General features: G+C 43.7%; 1 protein-coding gene across 3 annotated transcripts in view; it reads left to right on the top strand.

Moving 5' to 3' along the window:
* Positions 1–9221, top strand: part of LDAH (lipid droplet associated hydrolase) — a 109000-nt gene that overhangs the window by 96806 nt on the left and 2973 nt on the right. The gene's annotated exons all lie outside the window — the stretch shown is intronic.

Raw genomic sequence — 9221 nt, 5'->3', positions numbered from 1 at the left:
GGGAGAAGCGGAGACAAGGGGATACGGGCACGTGACCGGGGAGAAGCGGAGACAAGAGGGGAAGTTTGTTGCGGACGCCTCAGACCCTGTAGCGTCGGCCGAAGAACGTCGATGCCTCGGGTCAGCTTCTTACTCTAGTCCCGGGTAAGAAAGAGACAAAGCCAGTCACTAGCTCGTCCAGTGCCTTCCATTTGGGAGCGTGTTCTGGCCCTTTACACTTGAGCCGCACAGAAAGGGGGCGCCTCACTTGGCAAGCCTGTGGCTGCGAGGGGTCCCGGCCATGGCGCGCCGGCCTCTGCCCTCCTCATCCTCCGCTCCCGTCGCTGCGTCGAGTCCCACCGCTCCCTTGAGCGGCCGAAGAGGGCTGGCGGCTCTGGCCATAGAGCGTTGTGTCGTCACCTCCACCCTCAGCCACGCCTCTTCGTCTTTGGGGATTTTAATTCTCATGGTCTCAAGAATGATAATTGAGCCAATTCCGGATAAAAGGAAGAAAGGAAACAAGGTAAATTGGAAAATGAATTTCCTAAACTATCTCCCTTTCTTTAGCAATTCTTCAAGTTCCTAAAAAGGGTTGCTCAGAAAGACTGCAGTGAAATTGTAAAGCTTAGTGACTGCTCTCCGTCTGTTCCCAAGAGGAATGTGGTTTTTAAATAACAGAAAAGAAGACCTTATGCTACGGAGTAGGACTCCTCTGCGGGTGCAAGATCCGACTGTCCGGGGAAAACAGCAGCCTGCCCCGGGTTCTCCGCGGGGGTGGAACGCATGAAGGAGGGTTAGTCCCCTGAGCCTGGGAAAGCTGGAAGGAGGGGGGGATGCAAACAGGGAAATAAAGGCAGGACAGGGAGATCTCGCTGGGAGGTACCTAGATGTGCGAGGACTGATTTGACCCCTTGGCAGGCAGCCAGCTGCTTTGTATCTGATCTTTGGCTCCTTTGAGCATAAACAAAGCAAACAAAAAACAAACCCAAACTTGTCAGGTGGCAGTTATTTCTGAGAAGGAGAGGAAAAGTGGAGAAAGCAGGAATGACAATTTTTCTGACTTCTCAGAGCACGAAGGAGAAAATGTCTCTACCCTGAGCATCTACACCATTGCTCTGTGGTTACTCTCACAATGCGGGGGGCTTCCCCTGCTGCACAGCATGACGGCTCAGCACTCTTTCTAAAGAAGTCGTCTTGTACATGTACTGGACACCCAGGGAGCTACAGCTCTTCGTGGAATGCTAACAGAGGAATCTGCAAAAGCAGCCCAGGAAAGCAGGGGGACTTATCTCTGCTGCTGCAACAGCCCGGGGCTTCCCCCTGTGAACCCTACCAGGAGGCAAAGTGACATTCTCCGAATGCGGGTACCGTCCTTCATTTTAGAAGACACTCAACCAGGAATAGCCAGATGGCACTGCAATGTAGGCTCCAGGTCTCATTAATAAGTAAAACTGGTGAGAGTCACCTCAGCAAGCCAAGCGTGAGTGGTGGCTTGAAGACAGGGGCTGTGTTTGTGTATTTGGTTGACAGCTGATCTTGGATCTTCCAACCAGTGTCTTTCCCCATGGTCTTCTCAGGGGAATACAGCGTGTGTGTGTGTGTGTGTGTGTGTGTGTGTGTGTATACTATATGATAATGTATATAGTAAAATGCTTTGCTTTAGGCTTAAAGAGTGCATAAGGGGCGCCTGGGTGGCTCGGTTGGTTAAAGCAACTGACTCTTGATTTCAGCTCAGGTCATGATCTCAAGTTTGTGGGATCAAGCCCCATGTCAGGTTCCATGCTTGGCAGGGAATCTGTTTGAGATTCTCTCTCTCTCTCCCCCTGCCCCTCCTCTCCCCCCAAAAATAAATACATCTTTTTTTTTGAAAAAAGGAAAGAAAGTATATAATACTTAATATATTTTCTGAGCCTGACATATCAAAAGCAGCTTATCAGAAGAAAATATATTTTCTTAAAAATTAATTTAAGGTCATGTGGTTGCTTCCTCCTCTGACCTGAGCACAACTCCCACTGTAGGGAAGAACCTAGACAGATGTTACCCCCACAGGAGATTCCTTTGTCTTCATTGTCATCAGCAGTAGAATAGCAACTGCCCTTTAGAGTGTTTACTATATGTCAGGTACTTGATATGCTTGTTTTCTGATCTTACCATCCCACACTTTACAGAGAAGGAAACAGGCACAGAGAGGCTAAGAAATTGGCCCAAGATAACAATGCTAATAAATGGAAGAACCAAGATTCCAGTCGAGGCAGGTATGGCTCAGGGTCCAAGCTCTCAACACTACACCTACTGCACCGTTCTTCCCCTGTAACTGCATAATGAACTTGAGCAGTTTCACAGATTATTTTACCATAATAGAACATGAAGACTTTATGAGAAGCCCTTTCACTCTGAGTATATTGGCCCTGAAATACCATTTACCCCTCTGCTCAGGTCTACACTCTATCATGAAACAGATTGCCTAAAGACCGCTTGAAGAGAGGAAGTTCAATTTGTTTAACCACCAGGAACAAGTTTATACCAAACTTGGCTACATGGTGAATTATGTTCTGAGGAGCTTCTCAAATTCAGCTTACCCGTAGGGTTAACAAAATGAATAAATGAATAAATGAATGAATACATAAATAAGTAAAATTTAAATAAATAACATTCTAAGACTATGAAAACTTCCTTTTATTAGACCTGTGATTCCTGTAATGCCTATAGTCCTACTGGATTGTTGAACAAAGAGAAGTAATACAATTAGAGATTTTTTTTCCAGTTTTATTGAGATATAATTGACACAAAACATTGTGTTAGTTTAAGGTATAAAACATGATGAATTTGGTATATGTATATATTGCAAAATGATTACCACAGTTAAGTTTAGTTAACATAATCACCTCACGTAGTTATAAATTTAAATGTCTTGTGATGAAAACTTTTAAGGTCTACTGTCTTAGCAGCTTTTAAGTATACAGTACAATACTGTTAACTATAGTCACCATGCTGTGCATTAGATCACCAGGACTTAATTCATATTATAACTGAAAGTTTGTACCTTTTGACCACCTTTACCCAATCCCTCCACCCCCTACCAGCCCCCATCTCTGGAAACTACCAATGTGTTCTCTGTTTCTAGGAGTTCTTTTTTTTTTTTTTTTTTTTTTGGTAGAGCCCACCTATAAGTGAAATCATACAGTATTTGTCTTTCTCTGACTTACTTCACTTAATATAATGCCTTCAGGGGCTATCCATATTGTCACAAACAGCAGTATTTCCTTCCTTTTTATGGTTGAATAGTATTCCCGTGTGTGTGTGTGTGTGTGTGTGTACACCACCAGATAGAGATTTCTGTGTTTTTTTCATGTTTATTATTTTAAGATATGTCATTGAAAGTGATTTTTATTAGTTATTAGCTAAATCAAATACATAAACTTAGGTCATAAGAGGGTTTCTAGCATTTCTTTTGTTCTTAAAATAAATCCTCTTAGTAATGCATAAAAGCCAGCAACACAAAACGTGTATTAAAACAAAGCTTTGTTGACTCCTTCAGGGCAGAATTTGGGTTTTCCTACGTTGGGCTCCTGTAACAGTACCTCTCTCTGCCTATTGTGTTGAATGGCCAGTTTGTACATGCCCATGTTTTTCCCTAATCTGGCAGCTTCACCAGGGCAGAGCTGTTTTACTCACTGGTGAATTTCAACCACTTAGCTAATACCAGATGGGAAATAGGGTTAGAGTCATTTTTAGTGAGACTGCTTTGAAACTGTGAGTTTCAGCAGCAAAAAGTGAGAGAAAAAAACACCCACATGAGAAAAGACAAGTGTGGTTTCTGTATGGTGGCAAACTGCAACCATGTGCAGGGACATTTCTGCAGGGACATATCTCCTTAGGGGCGCACTGAAAGGTTAAAGGATAATATGTCTGTGAGCACAGAGACCATAGTAACCATAATTCCGCCTTACCGCAGAAAACACATGAGGAAAAGCAAAAAGCAGTCCTGAGAAGTCAAAATGTACAAAAACTGGGAAAATTAAATTTTGTGTTTAATAGAGAAATAGATTACTTAACATGACAGCAGTTTGGAAACAGAATAATTCCCATTCAATAATGTGTACTTCTTATCAAGTCTCATGTGTATCAAAGCAAGTGCCAAGAAGAAAGAAACTACAGGAAATACTTTATCTTCATACAAACCTTTGGATTTAAATATGCCGCTGATAGCCTGAGATCCTCAGGTAACAATTCCAGTAATTTCCCAGCAGTTATCCCGCCCATGACACGCAGCGCCCTGGAACTACATAGACTGTGAAGAAGGCTGTAAGTACAGATGTTGGGTGTGCTCCTGCCCTTGCTGACCACACTCAGTTCTCATAGCCAGTTTAAGACCCTCTCCCCCCAGTCTTTAGCTTTTGTGTTTTCATAACATGGGTCAGTTCATTTTTTTTATTATGTTATGTTAATCACCATATATTACATCATTAGTTTTTGATGTAGTGTTCCATGATTCATTGTTTGCATATAACACCCAGTGCTCCATACAGTATGTGCCCTCTTTAATACCCATCACCAAGCTAACCCATCCCCCACCCCCCCAGAACCCTCAGTTTGTTTCTCAGATTCCATAGTCTCTCATGGTTTGTCCCCCGCTCCGATTTTCCCCCTTCATTCTTCCCTTCCTGCCATCTTCTTCTTCTTCTTCTTTTTTTAACATATAATGTATTATTTGTTTCAGAGGTACAGGTCTGTGATTCAACAGTCTTACACAATTCACAGCGCTCACCATAGCACATACCCTCCCCAATGTCCATCACCCAGCCACCTGATCCCTCCCACCACCCACCACTCCAGCAACCCTCAGTTTGTTTCCTGAGATTAAGAATTCCTCATATCAGTGAGGTCATATGATACATGTCTTTCTCTGACTGACTTATTTTGCTCAGCATGATACCCTCCAGTTCCATCCATGTCATTGCAAATGGCAAGATTTCATTCCTTTTGATGACTGCATAATATTCCATTGTATATATATACCACATCTTCTTTATCCATTCATCTGTCGATGGACATCTTGGCTCTTTCCATAGTTTGGCTATTGTGGACATTGCTGCTATAAACATCGGGGTACACGTACCCCTTCGGATCCCTACATTTGTATCTTTGGGGTAAATACCCAATAGTGCAATTGCTGGATCGTATGGTAGCTCTATTCAACTTTTTGAAGAACCTCCATACTGTTTTCCAGAGTGGCTGCACCAGCTTGCATTCCCACCAACACTGTAGGAGGGTTCCCCTTTGCATCCCCGCCAACATCTGTCATTTCCTTACTTGTTAATTTTAGCCATTCTGACTGGTGTGAGGTGGTATCTCATTGAGGTTTTGATTTGGATTTCCCTGATGCCGAGCGATGTTGAGCACTTTTTCATGTGTCTGTTGGCCATTTGGATGTCTTCTTTGGAAAAATGTCTGTTCATGTCTTCAGCCCATTTCTTGATTGGATCATTTGTTCTTTGGGTGTTGAGTTTAATAAGTTCTTTATAGATTTTGGATACTAGCCCTGTATCTGATATGTCATTTGCAAATATTTTCTCCCATTCTGTCGGTTGTCTTTTGGTTTTGTGGACTGTTTCTTTTGCTATGCAAAAGCTTTTTATCTTGATGAAATCCCAATAGTTCGTTTTTGCCCTTGCTTCCCTTGCCTTTGGCGATGTTTCTAGGAAGAAGTTGCTGCGGCTGAGGTCGAAGAGGTTGCTACCTGTGTTCTCCTTTAGGATTTGGATGGACTCCTGTCTCACGTTGAGGTCTTTCAACCATTTGGAGTCTATTTTTGTGTGTGGTGTAAGGAAATGGTCCAGTTTCATTCTTCTGCATGTGGCTGTCCAGTTTTCCCAACACCATTTGTTGAAGAGACTGTCTTTTTGCCATTGGACATTCTGTCCTGCTTTGTCAAAGATGAGTTGACCATAGAGTTGAGGGTCCATTTCTGGGCTCTCGATTCTGTTCCATTGATCTATGTGTCTGTTTTTGTGCCATTACCATACTGTCTTGATGATTACAGCTTTGTAGTAGAGCTTGAAGTCCAGAATTGTGATGCCACCAGCTTTGCTTTTCTTTTTCAACATTCCTCTGCTATTCAGGGTCTTTTGTGGTGCCACACAAATTTTAGGATTATTTGTTCCATTTCTTTGAAAAAAGTGGATGGTATTTTGATAGGGATTGCATTGAATGTGTAGATTGCTCTAGGTAGCATTGATATCTTCACAATATTTGTTCTTCCAGTCCATGAGCATGGAACATTTTTCCATTTCTTTGTGTCTTCCTCAATTTCTTTCATGAGAATTTTATAGTTTTCTGAGTACAGATGCTTTGCCTCTTTGGTTGGGTCAGTTCATTGTTAATTGTAAAGAGTAGTAAAAAGAACTGATTAGGAATGTTGTCCCTGGATTTATAACCCAGCTTTACAACTCACTAATTGTTTGAACTTAAGCAACGTACTCCCACTAAGCCTCAGTTTCCTTTTCTATAAAATAGGGATAAAAGGCCTTCCTCAGAGTGTTGTCGTGAGGACTCCATGAGTACAGACCTTAGCACATTATTCTCAGTTTTTATCAGTTCATTATCATGTGTTGTGATGGTAATTTGCTTTGACATATGGACATAATAGTAGTATACACTCTTAACCACCATGCTTTGGTGTCCAGTTCTTCCTTTCTTTCTACTTCACCTGTCTGCCCCCAACCCCCACTAGTACCTCTACACACCCCATCCTTTTTCAGTTTCCTGTTTAGGGTTACAGATGCAGAGTCTTCTGTTCAGATCTATTGCCTGTGACTTGTAATCTATAGGGACGGGAAGTATCTTGAGCCAGTGTATGTAAAGGCATTCAAATAACCATGTGTTTTACTTGTAAGCCAAGATTTTCATAGAGGGCCCTTCAGTGAATATAGTCTGAAGAAGAATTACAAAAAAAAAAACAAAAGACCTTACCGCACCATCACTTAGAGATTTAACAATATCTAGCCCATTCTAAATGGTTACTGGTCATGGAGAATTGAGAAATAAAATTACATGAACATATGGGCAATCTGGAACCCTCACTATTAGGCTGTCTGTGTTGTGTTAAGGTTCCCAGTACATGCCTTGGGTAGCGCATGCCCGTAACTACTTGGACATGACTTGTCTCTTCATACCCAAAGCTAGGTGTAGGGTCCCTGGAATCCATGTGTATTATTCCTGCTCAGCTGTCTGACACTTTCATGCATGAGGGAAGGAATGGTGTTTCCCCAGTGCTGAGGCTCATCAAGCTGGACTTCTCAGGGGAGACATTTCAAGTGGTGATTGCCTCACCGAAAAGTAAATGCTAAGTTTGCCATAGAAAGAGTCTCTGAGATGTGAGGCAGAAGCAGCAGCGGGTGCAGGATGGTGATAGTCCTCTTCGTCGGAGAGGCTCCTGGGGGGGTCTTTCTGCCTGGCCATCCTTCCAGCTGACCCTTTCATAGTAGGGCTTTTCCCAGGACTTCACCACCAGTTTGGGCTGCTCTGAGGGCTCCCAGAGTGCCTCTCTCGGTGTTCAGGAATCTTCCAGCAGGAGAGTGCGCTGGAGCAGAGGAACACCCCTGATGGCCACGAGCCCAAGTCAGCATTTCCAGATTTCACAGCACTGTTTCCTACTCTGAGGAAGTGCAGAACCACTGGGCACAATGACTGTTCCATACACTATTTCCCAGATAGAATTTCAAAGGTTCTTGTGGGTAAGGGTAGGACGTGGGGTAGAGAGAACCTAAAGTTATTAGCCCTGTTGGTAGGTAATTAATGCCTGCAGGCAGCTTGTCCTCCCAGGATACCTCAAAGGGAAGCTGTGGCCAGGTGGCCCTGACGGAAATAGTCACCCACTGGCCATGAGGCCACACACACACCTGAGCTGTAGAGACACTGACCCCCGAAGGAAGGAACCAGGCCACTGCCAGGTCCTCTGGTCTCTAGCAACAGGAAGGACTTCACATTCTGCTACGAGCCATGGCAAAATGAATTTCCGTTTTAAGGCCTTTGGAGTGCCCAGAAATGGTTGCAGTGAGCAAAAACCAGGAGAATGGGAGGAATAAGTGAGCCGCCTGTGAGCCACAGATCCTTTGCAGCATTCAAAACTAAGACCCCAGGTGACACCCAGAAAAATCTCTGTGAAGTAATTCATAGGAAGTCTGCACCTCCAGGTTGAGCTGTTAGTAACTGACTCTCTGGACTACTAAGTCACATATTTTCCTCTTTACAGGATTAATTATCCTTTTAAACATTGGTTAAGTCATAAGGGTATTGTAATAAAGACCAATGTTTTTATAAGCGCAGTCTCTCTTTTCCATATTCAGCTAATGGATTTAATGGCTGTTCAGGCAGAATCAGTGGACAGTAACACACATGCCCGCCTTGTCCTCCCACCACACCTTGACTCCTCCGGCCTCTCGTTGCCACTGTAGCCAGAGTACGTGGCCTACCATGCAGACCTTATCATGACACTTCATTGTGTGAAGTCCTGGGGACTTCCTGTTTCCCCCACTATCTGAAAGTCGAGCGTTCCTGTGAAACCTTTTATAAGTTGAAACGGCATAAAGGAAAAAAGCCATCGCCTTTAACCTGTATGGTGAAAATTTTTCGAGTGTTCCCAGGCCCCAAAAATAAGCTCTCGTAGGCTTTTCTGATATCTTAGGACACAGCTTGCTAGTGTGTGCACACAGTAAATTCAGGTAAAGCACGGACGCTTGCAGACACAGTTCAAAGCTCTGGTGGCTGGATGTGGAATGGAGTTCCGGCGGGGGAGGTGCTCAGGGTGCAACACGCAGCCTCTCTACCTGCCCACTGCCAAACACACACTGAACACTACTTTCACTTTTAGCCTTTATTCATAAAAGCGAAGATCTCTTTGGGTTTCTTTCAGTTGGCGGAAACAGGTGCTAACATAGGTATTTCATAAAAGCAAAGCAGCAGAACACAGACTTTGGAAAAGCAGGGGTTACGTGTGTGTGTGTGTGTGTGTGTGTGTGTATCATGGGCAGGTCTAGATCAGTATCCAGTTACGTGTGTGTGTGTCATGGGCAGGGATTACGTGTGTGTGTGTGTGTGTGTATCATGGGCAGGTCTAGATCAGTATCCTGTTACGTGTGTGTGTGTGTGTGTGTGTGTGTGTGTGTCATGGGCAGGGGTTACGTGTGTGTGTGTATATATATCATGGGCAGGTCTAGATCAGTATCCAGTTATGTGTGTGT

The sequence above is a fragment of the Callorhinus ursinus genome, unplaced genomic scaffold (assembly GCF_003265705.2).
Source record: "Callorhinus ursinus isolate GAN/ISIS: 27379988/994484 unplaced genomic scaffold, GSC_fseal_2.0 scaffold10, whole genome shotgun sequence".
Taxonomy (NCBI): Eukaryota; Metazoa; Chordata; class Mammalia; order Carnivora; family Otariidae; genus Callorhinus; species Callorhinus ursinus.
This window is presented reverse-complemented; position numbering and strand designations above follow the sequence as displayed.